The following is a 13,142-nucleotide window of genomic DNA, read 5'->3' on the forward strand; positions in this document are numbered from 1 at the left end:
AAAAAAAGTATAGCAGCTTTTTTTAAATTCCGGCCTATTAAAAAGGGTCATCCTAGAAACAACTAAAAAAGAAGTGCGAACATCGGTGCATTATCGCGGCAACATTCGCGCCCCAACATTGTCTCACAATGTTGCTTCAACATTTGAAAATGCTTTACGATTTCATATAACATCCACGCATATTGCCGCAATATTGTCTAAAGTTGTGCAACGTTGCGCAACATAGCAGATGTTGCATAAACATTGCCACAACAATTTGTGCTACTAGGGAATAACGTCCCCTATAGCTTCCCTTGCTTCATTTTCTACTTGTTTACAATCAGACTGGGGAGAGAAAGCTATAATTCTGAACTGCCATAAATGGCCAGAGAAGGCGAGGCTGACATAGAAACGAAGTTGAAGTTTAACATTATAAGTTAAGAAGAGGTGAAGGAACGCGGAGGGGAACAAACGGGAGGAGAAGCAGCGTATTCAACAGTTTTAGTTGGGCATCCGCAGCAGCCCTGCGGTACTCAATTCGAAAACTCTTTGGTGTGCGAGTCTGGTAGCACTCTACAAAAAGGGGCGCACACAATGAATTCAGCGCCATGGTTGCTGGACGAAAACGTGTGTTTCCATCAAGCGGTTGTATCTGTCCTCTGATAAGGCGCCTCGATGCCAGCGTTCGTTCGCCGGCATCCAGGAGCCCCATGCTCTGAGGTATTGTTGCGCCATATTCCGCAGTCGCCTCTAACTATGCGAGCCTGTGCGGGCCTCCGAGACCGGCTGCGTCAGGCGTGCAATGCGGCGCTTTAAGTGGACGGAGTGGAAGTCGTCGCATCCTCACATGTTCAAGATTGATGCACGATAAGCTACTGCCACAGTAATTTTCTTTTTAGTGAAGCCTAAATGGGCGTTGCTCCGCCCGCTAAAATTTTGCGAGGACAGACAGCACCTCCAGAGGAAGAAAACGCAGTCTTGCGTGCAGTGCGGTTATGTCAATCTTGTAATCTAGCGCAAGACGCTAACGCGCACGAAAGAGCGTTGAGCTTCGAAATGCGTCACCGTCGAAAACATTACAGCATCCTGGAATGGGCGGCCACCCGTATCGCACCTGTCATATCCTGCTGCCTTGTACTCATGGAGAGCAAATGGCGTTCCTGGTTCCTGCTTAGGGTCACTCAGTTCTAAGTCAGTGTTGATTTCGAGAATACTGATTCTCACTGCAGCTCGCTCGTATGCCTAACGAAATACCTTGCGTCTACTCCATATCATTGTTTACGATATAATGAAAAATTCTTTCAAATAGCGTTCCGCAAGGACAGCGCGGAACACACCGGCGAACGAAGACGCGGCGATCGGACAGAGCGAAACACGGTAGGCGAAGGAACTGGCACAGTAATCCGCGTCACCTAAGTCACAAATGACGTCATGCTACAATGCCACCGTGTGTACACTCGGCGACAACTTTTCTTGACGGCACTGTGGAAGATACAGAACCGAAACTCATGCCTGCTACGGCGACAAAATATAGTACTTAAGTTTATTGATAATTTTCTCATTTTCTTTGCTGAAATATGCTTTATATATTATGAGACTCAGACTATTGTGGGAAGTCGTAGGTAAAATACAGTTATCGTTCACTTTGCAAAAATACCTTCCTTTTCTTTCCATTTCTTAGACAGTACCATATTTTCAGCACGCCCGTTTACCAAAGTAAACATGACGTCCACGACATTGTTGGTCAGTGTGCGGCCACAAACTTGCTGTTTAGTTCTCAAAGAAAAATATACTCGTAATATGACACCAAAATGTACACTGGGCAATCGAAATGTTTTTCCTTTCCACATTTTTTGTCTATATAATTTTCTACATGTGTTACGATGGCGAGCGAGCAAAACCGAAATCAGCCGCAAGCTGCCGACTACTTGCGGAGCAACACGAATGGGCGGAAGCCCCGCCTCCGTAGCCTTCGCTCCAGTGTCAAGATTAATTTGTCGCCGAGTATAGTGAAGTTGCCGCGTGAAGTCACAATGATGCCATATATTGCATATATGTGTGACGTCATTACGACGTCGCATGAAGACAGCATCACATGGCGTTGTCGCTTGGTCAAAGGTGAGCCGATGCCGAAGATAGTGCAGAAAGCGTCAGAGGGACGGAACTTTGCAACTGACTGAGAACTTCAGGGTAATTTGATGCGTGTCTCACACAGTGCACCTCGTTATGCCTTCTAAGAAGTGTGGTGCCTGATTGTGTAGCTTAATGTATCACCAAATAATTGCACAGCAGGCTTTCCCCTTCAAGTGTTAGAGAGCGTAACACGCTGTCCAACTCTCTTTTTCTTTTTCGGTGAGCGTTACTCCCCGTCTATGAAGTTTAACAAAATATTCCATCGGCAATACCCACGCATAACTATTCATGTGAGGCTTATCCACTGTCATCGCCGATTCTTGTCAGACAACGCGCGATGCGCATAGCCGTGTGGATTCTATAAGACATGCAAGCTCCAGGGGTTGCGCTGCAATGTGCATAACCCATGTACAAAAAGCCGCCAATTTGACTTCCGCTACTGACGACAGTCCTCGGCGCTATCGCTGTGTTAGGACTACCGTTGCTGGTGTTGACTGGGCACACTCAAGTTAGTCGAACAATGAGATTTACATTTACCGACACTTTGGGCTGCATTATTCTTCACCATCGCCATATTTTGACAATATTACCTCGACCATAAATCCCTGCTATGGAAAGCGTAAACATTTTCCATGCTCAGAGCACAAATACAGAAGTGGTTTTCTTTATTAAAATTGAGTTCTCAACTATCGCAATGCGCTGCTATTGCAACGCGATGCGCAAGCTATTTCGCTGCTCAAGGAGCGGAAACAACTTTCTTCATGAAACTCAGAATACAAGTTATCCTTAATATGGACATGGTAATACGGTTACAAGGAAACGTATATTTGGAGATATCTACAAGCATAAACAATGGCTGAGACAATGCCGGACCTGTCCCTTTTAGAACTTAGTCATTGTCCCTCTTCCAGGGAGGGTCCCACTACTGCCTTGTGCCACTGACCCACTACTGCCTTGTGACAATACGATCTTCTTAATTGGCGCCAGTATGCCCTCCGGCATAGATTAAATAAAAAAATCACAGCATATCCACGGAGTGAATGATGATGAGTGGGCGAAGCTGCGGAGGTTCATCGGTAAACCGTGAATCTTCCGTGAATTCTGCCCAGTACATCATCACCGACGTGAGATCGGGCGCGTTTATACTAAAGGTTCGATGAGAGTTATGGCGACTTGCAGCTCACTTTAATTTTACATGTACGCTGTGAATTTTCATTGTTTAGAAAACCATTGCTTTAGAAAACATCTGGCGTCTTTCGTTAAGCAGCTGGCGTCTTTTCGTTTTGCTTTAGAAACATCTGGCGTCTTTTCGTTTTGCTTTTAGAAAACATCTGGTGTCTTTCGTTGGTTTATTTCATCAATCAACGGCGTTTTGAAAAAAATTTTTATTGTTTAATCACGCACAGGAGAAATCTCACCAGGCACTACCTTGGAGGTAAACAATGGCTGGTAATGGGAATGAGAGACAGAAGAAGTCGGCTTTTAGCTAACATTTACACTTCTACTTCTACTAACGTTTCCTACTGGAACATGCCAATGGCTGCTAATGGGGAATGAGAGACAGAAGAATTCGGCTTTAGTTAACGCGCACGCTGCGAATTTTTTATTGTTCAACAACGCACAGGAGAAATCTCCCACCGGCACCACCTTGGAGGTCAAGATCTGGTACTAGCGTTACGACTGGTTACGCACTACGAGGGACGAACGGGTGCCGCTTTAAGGAGCTTCGCCCCTAAAATGTTACAACTCGGTTTAGAATGAAAGGCTGGGCTAGTTGGTATGAATTCCGACTTAGGACTGTGCAGCGTTCCCAAAAAAACGACAAGTAAGAAAGAAGTGAACACGACATGCGCTTTTGCGAACGCTGAGCAGTCCTAAGTATGAATTACAACTCGGTTCCCTGGATGAAATCCAGGAGCGGTCGATGCAAAGGATCGCGCTTCCAGCGCGCTAGGTGAAGTGGTTGAACTGGGTGACCACCCCTCGTTGCCATTCTTGCGTTTCCATGTAGTAGTCGTTACCCTTCCGCTATGTTCACTCCGTTATTGTCACGCCATCATCGTTGAGCTGCTGTATACTTGGTCTTTCTTTCGCTTTCTTTCAGGCTGGTAACAATGTGCATGGCTCATTCATGACGTGCGAATGGTCACACGTAGTGAGATGGGGTTGGGGGGAAGACGCGATAGTATCACGCTAAAAGGGATTCCCATAGCGAGCGAGGCCGCGCGGGTCAGCTCAGATCCGAACCATCAGCAACAGCTGATACAACAGGCCCCAAGCAAAGCAACGATCATAGGAGCCCGGGGCTGAGATGCCCTTGGCGTGCAGATCCTCGATATTCGCCCAACCCTTGGTTCAACAAAGGTCATTTCCTCCCCATCATTTCCTCTGTCTTCTCTGGACCCCAATAAAGTTCGCATCATCATCATCATCATCATCATCATCATCATCATCATCATCATCATTTCCTCTGTTCTTTGCGCTATTTATTGGACACTCCTTGATCTCAACAAAACATGATGCTGTTCTGTGTACGTCTCTAAATTAATATTTCTGTGAGTTGGTTATGCTCATTTCAATGCCATGCACTTTGATCAAAAAGGCGAAAAGTTAATTCGTGGGAAGTGAGGAGCAAGTTCTCTATGTCGCTATACTTTCATTTGCGCGAAATCTCCAGAGGCCCGTAGGTTATGTGGTAACCTTATTTAATCGAGAAATGAGGTTTTTGGAATATATTTAGTTTTTGTTATTGGGAAAGGAACACAGAGTAAAGGAACATTTTTGTAGGTTTTCGGTAATTACACGCTCCACCAAAAGTAGAACTTCTCACATTATCGAAATTCGGGAACTCCAGTTTTCGAAAAGACAGCATGAGTCTCTTAAAATGACACTAAAGGCAAATAACATTTTATGTCAGTGGGCCGTCAATGCTTGAGAACGTCTACAGCGTCGATAGTAGTCGTACAGAAACGCTTTAGTAATAGAGAAATTAAGGTAAATGTAGAACACGATTTGCGCCACCAGCGGAGCATTCTTTTATTATAGCCAAGTAGGGCCTCAACACAATTAATCGCAATAATATTATCTGGGGTGTTACGTCCCAAAGCCACGATATGATTATGAGAGACGCCGTAGTGGAGGGCTCCGGAAATTTCGACCATCTGTTGTTCTTAACGTGCACCTAAATCTAAGTACACGGGCCTCTATCCGCGATGCGCAGCGCCTATAGGGGCGCCACTGAAAGCCGCGTAGCGGCGGCCGTTGGAACCGCTCGCGGGTCGCGTATACAGACGCCTCATTCGCGCGTGCGATTCGCCGGTTGTGCGCGTCCCAGATAATTACTTTTGCGGCAACAGTGTGCGCAAAGGAGCCGCACTTTATAATAGTGGACATGTGTCCGATGTCACAGCTGTGTGGGACGACAATGCCCCCATACGCGACAAGTGTTTGTCACAGACAATCGACAACAAGGTTCTCCTACGTAGTGGAGCTCATCGTAAGTACACCGCTTTCTTTATAACGTCCCGATCACTAACGCCTGCATGCGTTGACGCGTGAACCAATGTTTTTTTTCTCGACACAGTAGCTTCGTTTACGTGCCATGTGCTGATATAGTAGATTTTGAGGGAGCGCTGTCGCACCGGCGTATAGATTTCACAGGGTCGGCCACGTGAAGGGTCAGCGTTGGTAAAACTTTGAAACCAGCACGATAAACTTGTGAAAAAATAAACGATAAGCTTGTCATCATCGGTGCAGAAGCGCACAGCGAACATTCTGCACCGATGATCGCATTCCAGTGCCATCAATAGGTAGAATGCAGCCGATTTCGTACAGCACACGTGTGATTCCACGGCGCTTTTTTAAAGGAGCCGTCACCTGCCCTACATTCTTTCGCATTGCGCTTCGCGCCATTCGTTTTTCAAGAGAGCCAAGTTATCGCGTCTTATCAGTAATAACAACCTCATGAGAATTGTAGTGTCTACATGCAGGCGAGGCGACCAAGTGTAAACGTAGTAGCGTTCGCTGAAAACGTAGCGACAAAAAAGAAGAAATAAAAACACGGTAATCGTCCTAACACTGCCGTAAACAAAGCGCGATTGCTTAGCTTCTACGTCGTACAGCCGCAATCCACCGCCGCCGTCGCTTTCGCTCATGAAATAGTACCGGAAACCTGTAGATGTGCGTTCCTGGCGATTTTTGGTGTGTGTGTTTGAGCAGCCGACAACGCAGCAGTTATTTTTCGACATCGCTGAAGCCCGCCAGAATCGTTAAATCACGATGAAAAAAACGCCAGGCCTGCACTGAAACCGCAGCACAGTCACAGCGAAAGCTGGAAGACCGGCGTTTCTAGAGCCCGTTAAGCTCTCTTGGGGCTACAATACAAGTAGACTAGAAAGGTACCCACTACGCCATAAATCACAATTTTTGTGAAGTTGGGAAGCACCTACTAAGGCATTATTCGTCATTCTACGGAGAAGCGAGGCACCAGCTGCACGTCTGTAAGGCATTATGTGCACTTTGTTGACGCGACGACTGATGACGATGAAGAATTATGGCTCAGCCCTTTGTAATGGGTTGGAAGATTTAAACGGCCCACCAGTTATGTAATTTGCATTGGGTGACTCCCGCTCGCTATTTCCCTCTCCCGTCATGCTGCATAACATACGTTGACGTGGGAGAGAGACGGGAGGGGGGGGGGGGGGCGAAGAACATTACTGAGACCCCGAAGAAATGGATCATGCGCTCATGGGCTTCCTTGGCAATCAATCCAAGTGCACTTGCGAGGAACCCACTACGCTATAAAGCATTGTAATTTTACTGAGACCCCGAGGAAATGGATCTGCGCTTATAGGCTTCCTTGGCAACCAATACAAGTGCACTTGCGAGGAACCCACTACGCTCTAAATAATTCTAATTTTTGAGAAGTAGGGCAGCAGGCACTGTGCCATTTTTGGTCATTTTACGGTGATCCGTGGTACTGCTAAACACATGTAAGGCATTATGCGCACTTTGTTGATGCTGTGCCTGGTGACGACGAAGCATTATGGCAAGATCTTTGTAATGGGTTGGAAGCATTTCACAAACCTACTCGTTGCGCAATTCGCATTGTGTGACGCCTGGTTACAGAATTCGCGTTGTGCGACGCTTGGTGCTTATTTTACTCTTCTACCACGCTATATTGCATATGCTAATGTGGTTCTTCCCGACATGAAGCCTGTATAGGACCTTTGTGCAAAGCAGTTTCAAGCACCGGCATGGCTCAGAGGTTGAATACTGGCTCCCACGCAGAGGGCCCAGGTTCGAACCTCGTTCCATCCTGGAATTTTTTCTTATTTAGTTTTTTTTCTTATTTCGATCGATAATGGTTACGGACACCGGCGGCGGCGGCGGCGGCGGACAACTACGGCGCCAAAAACGGCCGGTGAAATGATCTCATAACAGCTTTCGCTGTAAAACACATCCATCCGTGCACCCGCGTATAGACGCTCGCGGGAACACTGCTCGCCGGGCCCCGCGAGCGCTTCCGAGGCGTGGCGGCAGATGGCGTCGTCGGCGCTTTGCGCATCGCCTATACTTGGTATTCACGTGACGCCACGGCAGAGCAGGCTGGCGGCTGCAGCAGCGGAAAGGGCACGACCTGCGTTGGCCACTATGGTAGCGCCATATTTTACAGCGAAAGCCATGCGAAAGCTGTTATGAGATCATTTCACCGGCCGTTTTTGGCGCCGTAGTTGTCCGCCGCCGCCGCCGCCGGTGTCCGTAACCAGTATCGATCGAAATAAGAAAAAAAACTAAATAAGAAAAAAATTCCAGGATGGAACGAGGTTCGAACCTGGGCCCTCTGCGTGGGAGCCCAGTATTCAACCTTTGAGCCATGCCGGTGCTTGAAACTGCTTTGCACAAAGGTCCTATACAGGCTTCATGTCGGGAAAGAACCACATTAGCATATGCAATATAGCGTGGTAGAAGAGTAAATAAGCACCAAGCGTCGCACAACGCGAATTCTGTAACCAGGCGTCACACAATGCGAATTGCGCAACGAGTAGGTTGTGAAATGCTTCCAACCCATTACAAAGATCTTGCCATAATGCTTCGTCGTCACCAGGCACAGCATCAACAAAGTGCGCATAATGCCTTACATGCGTTTAGCAGGTACCACGGATCACCGTAAAATGACCAAAATGGCACAGTGCCTGCTGCCCTACTTCTCAAAAATTAGAATTATTTAGAGCGTAGTGGGTTCCTCGCAAGTGCACTTGTATTGGTTGCCAAGGAAGCCTATAAGCGCAGATCCATTTCCTCGGGGTCTCAGTAAAATTACAATGCTTTATAGCGTAGTGGGTTCCTCGCAAGTGCACTTGGATTGATTGCCAAGGAAGCCCATGAGCGCATGATCCATTTCTTCGGGGTCTCAGTAATGTTCTTCGCCCCCCCCCCTCCCGTCTCTCTCCCACGTCAACGTATGTTATGCAGCATGACGGGAGAGGGAAATAGCGAGCGGGAGTCACCCAATGCAAATTACATAACTGGTGGGCCGTTTAAATCTTCCAACCCATTACAAAGGGCTGAGCCATAATCCTTCATCGTCATCAGTCGTCGCGTCAACAAAGTGCACATAATGCCTTACAGACGTGCAGCTGGTGCCTCGCTTCTCCGCAGAATGACGAATAATGCCTTAGTAGGTGCTTCCCAACTTCACAAAAATTGTGATTTATGGCGTAGTGGGTACCTTTCTAGTCTACTTGTATTGTAGCCCCAAGAGAGCTTAACGGGCTCTAGAAACGCCGGTCTTCCAGCTTTCGCTGTGACTGTGCTGCGGTTTCAGTGCAGGCCTGGCGTTTTTTGGGGGGACGGTGCCAACGAGAACAAACGGTGTTTCTGCAGCTTCGCTGCTGGTGATCTCTGCCTTTTCATTACTTTAAAAGAGTTGCAGTAAAGCACCATTGCTTTGCAACCATGAATGCGGGCCCCTCAGTAAAGTTGAGTTCGTACGCGCAGAATTTAGAGGCGAATGCGAAGAACCGCTACGTTAAGAAAGGGAGCTTTGCGGTGGCGTCGATCCACTTTTGCTTACTTCGAAAGAAACGTCGTTCGATCTCGCGCGTAAAGTAGAACTTTCGGACATCAAGGATTACCTTGTGCACACGACGAGTTTCATCACCCACGAACAACTGAAGGCCAAGAAATCTCGAGTCGCATAATTACCTGACCAGCGGATTCGTGCAAAGAGCCCCAGCTGCGAAGACACGGCGATCAAACATCGCGCGCACCAAGGTAAGACAATCTTTGACTAGGCTGACTGTATTTTTGGATCGCATTGTAACGCTAACGGGTAGTGCTTGCGTATGTGTGTGACAGTGGTGTGATTAATGTTGGAAGTTTGCTTCGCTGCGCAGCGAGACCTCGTGAAACATTCACAAGTGTCTGCGCGAGGTCCTACATATTTTCGCTTCTGTACCGTTACACTACGACGCTACACGAGAATTCCAGGAGTGCCGTTTTGCACAGCACAGTGTCGAGTAGCACAGTTCTCTTCGGAGTTTAGGGAGAAGAAAAACGATACTAAAATAATTGCTTGTACACGTCATTTCCCATAGCGCTGCTGCTTTATAAACAGTGACAGTGTAACTGCACTTTCCAGCGATTACCTTGCTGCGGCATCTTTTTCTTTTTGGTTTGCGAATACTCGTCACCTGCCTAAGTGCATTGCGTTCTACAAAGTGTCGCTGCCAGCGAGGTAGCGGATGTTGCATGTGTCCGCGCAAGTGTGCCTAGAATGGACTACATGCATGAAAGATGCTTGCTTGCGTTTTGCTTCTGTACGGTTGCGGTGATACCTACATTAGTTTCACTCATAGTTGATGCTGCAATTTGCCTTGCTTTGTGTGCGTTTAGGTGGCCTGTGTTTTCTGCGTGCGTAAAGCCAGCAGTTAAATAAACGACTTCATCCTTTTGCAGGTTAACCACTCTCAGGCGATTTCACCTCAGCCACTAGAGCCATGGCTTCTAGTCAAGCAGGATGGCATGGTTAAAGCTGCGCATTGCACCTGTATGGCCGGTCTCAGTGAAGCCTGCTCGCACATTGGGACACTGCTCTTCTATTTAGAAGCAGCTCGTGTTGTGTTGCAGTGTTATCCCTACCTTCAAGGAGTACTGACATGAATCTTAAAATTTTTCGGGTTGTTGCTCTAAATGAAAGCACGGGTGTCGAGAACCCTAAAAAGAGTGTCGTGGTGCGTGGGGATGCATTGCATATATCTTTAATACCGCTTCTTTCAACCAGCAGTTTTGGTTTCGAGAGGGCGGCTTCATAGTGACGTGTCAAGTCTGCCCGTGACGTCACGGGCCGACTGCAACCCACGAAATATGCACCTGCTGTCCTTTGCTGTCAGTCGAACGTGGTTCATGATGAGTGAACTGTCGTCCAGTGCCTCCGACAGCGATTTCTAGGCTGCATGCAGAACCCAGACTTCGCAAACCAAGTGAGCTGACTTGAAACGTCATAGGGCTCTCCATGCGGTGAAGCTGCCTTGCAGATGCTGGGAGATGAACACTTTAAAATCAAACTTAAATATTTATACGCGTTTCCCGGATGCGGTGTGGGGAGAGCGTTAACACTACATGCTAAGGAAACCAAAAACGTCCGTTTTGCTGCACTTCAAAATCGTGTCAGTACTCCTTTCAGTGCTGCACATGTCTGGTCTTTTGGGAGATTCTTGCTTTGACATGCGTGGCTTGGCATATAATTTACATTACAAAAAACATGGTTGCTTAAGGCAAATGTAGGGGCATGCAAGATTAACTTTATTCCCAGCAGTTTCGTTTCTGTTGGCGCAAACAGTGGATTTTTTAGGAAGATTCCTGCTTCAACATAATGGGCACAGCACGTGCGTTATGTGCATGAGAAAACATATGGTCAGTTAATGCAAGAAGGCATTCTAAGGACTTATAAAAGCGCTTTTGAAAGACAAATTCAGGTAGAAAAATGAACTTTATTTCCTGCTTTTGTCCTTACTGCATCGGTGTCTGAAACTTCGTTCAGAGTTCGTACAAGTCTCAGAGGCAGAAATTACGGCGATTGAAGACCCCCGTCAATGCTTCTTCAATGGACGCCAGGTCCTGCAAGTCCACTCGCAATCGCAGCCTCATTAGTGTGAGTACAAATTCTTGGAATTTCGAAAGAGCATTGTTTGGGCTGTGTGGCACACTACTTTCGACAAGTGTGAACAGTGAAATCAGAACTGTGAAGCTTGGTAGGCCCGTGTAAAATTGCACACGGGCGTTTTTCATGCTCCAAAGAAGCTTTCGACAGCCGAAGTGTGTCCAGAGAGCCCTTCACCTCCTGTAACTCGGTGCGTAGGACCTGGTTATCAGCTTCAAAACTCTTCAGAACACTGCCTGTGATGTCAGTTTGAGTTTCAGCATCCTTTAGCACTGAAATAAATGTATAGGCAATACATTACTACGCATTTGCCAGTCAGGTGCAGAGTGCTTGAGATATTTGTCACATTACTTACATGAAGTGGTATTTACTGAAGCTTCAGCTATCGAAGTGGTGGCTTGAACACCAGCTTCAGAAAACTTTACATCTGATAAAAAATGCAGGAATGTGACTCTTAGAATTCCTTGTGTTAAACACTTCCGGTTTGCTCCAACTGAACGAATGCAGTACTCACAATATGAGGCATCCACTACAACTCCAACGGGAGAACCCATTTCAGCTGAGGCCCTGCCTTCCTCGGGTGATTGCACAGATGGTGGGTCTGCAATGAGGTGTTGTCAATCATTGAAGTTATGTTCCTAAATTAAAGTACTCGGGCCGTTTGAACTGTGTAAACACAAATCACTCACAATAAACGTCAGCAACAGTATCATCAGCATCTTGAGCTACGGTTGAAGCTGGTACTTGTTGCAGCATGGATTGACCTGCATTGAAGTGTTGTCATTGCTATTTCACAACCACCAATTTTGTGCTCACATAATGGGCCCACTACTCCAGAGAGGGAAGCACCAAATAGTTTACGCTGTAGGACTGTTGGATATATAACACTCTTTACTGCAAGCAATAGGGTAGAGGATGAGCAAATAGTGAGGTTTTGTAACTTTTTGTCGGAAAGACCAACCATGCAAAAATTAAAAGTACACAACTTGCCACTGCCTGCTAGCTCAAAGACCATCGGGAACAATATAATTCCATTACAAGCACACTGTGATGTAAAATCCAGCCTGTATGAACAGATTATCTAGGGCACTGACCTGAACCGCTTTTGAGTGCGCAATGAGGCGCATGTGGCTCATCAGCTTCCTTGTTATGTGCTGTAACAGGGCGTGCAAGTGGTGTGCCTGTATAGAATCAAGGTGCTATAAAGATGCTGAATGTCATTAAAGGAAATAGTCCCCATGTTTGAATAAGCCATTGTACCCATGACAGTTCTGCACACAGCGCTGTGCTGCACGTTCAACACATTTGAAGGCTGGAGAACTCTGCTATTGCCCTCTTGGATCTGCCTTTGAGGTCGCAGCCCTCTTGCAACGTCGCTGGTGCCTGAAATAAAATGTAAAGCCTTTATGTGAAAATATCTATGCTGTAATCCTTGGCACTACTTACAGTGATGGTTGGATCTCTGCAATTGTTTGCTATTTTCGACATTGCTGCCCCGAGTTCTCACGACATTGTAAGCTACAACCTGTCTGCTCTCTCCTGACACAACTAATCTCAAAACAACTTGTGTAAAATTGGTGCTCATCACTCGATGATTGTATAACATATGCTGCATAACTCTTGAGTTGTGTCAAAAGCAACCTGAATAACAAACAGATAACCTTCAACAGAATAATGCAAGAATACGTGCCAGTCTCTTAGACTTCTGCTGTTTGGAGTGCAACATAAAATGTGGCTGCCATCAACAACACTGTATTCACTAGCACCCACTGAGGTCTCATTGTCTCATTAATATTTTCCTTGCATACACACCATTCACTTGCTTGGCAGTTTCGAAATCTTAAATTTGTTCTGCATTACCAGCACG

The sequence above is a fragment of the Rhipicephalus sanguineus genome, chromosome 10 (genome assembly GCF_013339695.2).
Source record: "Rhipicephalus sanguineus isolate Rsan-2018 chromosome 10, BIME_Rsan_1.4, whole genome shotgun sequence".
Lineage (NCBI taxonomy): Eukaryota > Metazoa > Arthropoda > Arachnida > Ixodida > Ixodidae > Rhipicephalus > Rhipicephalus sanguineus.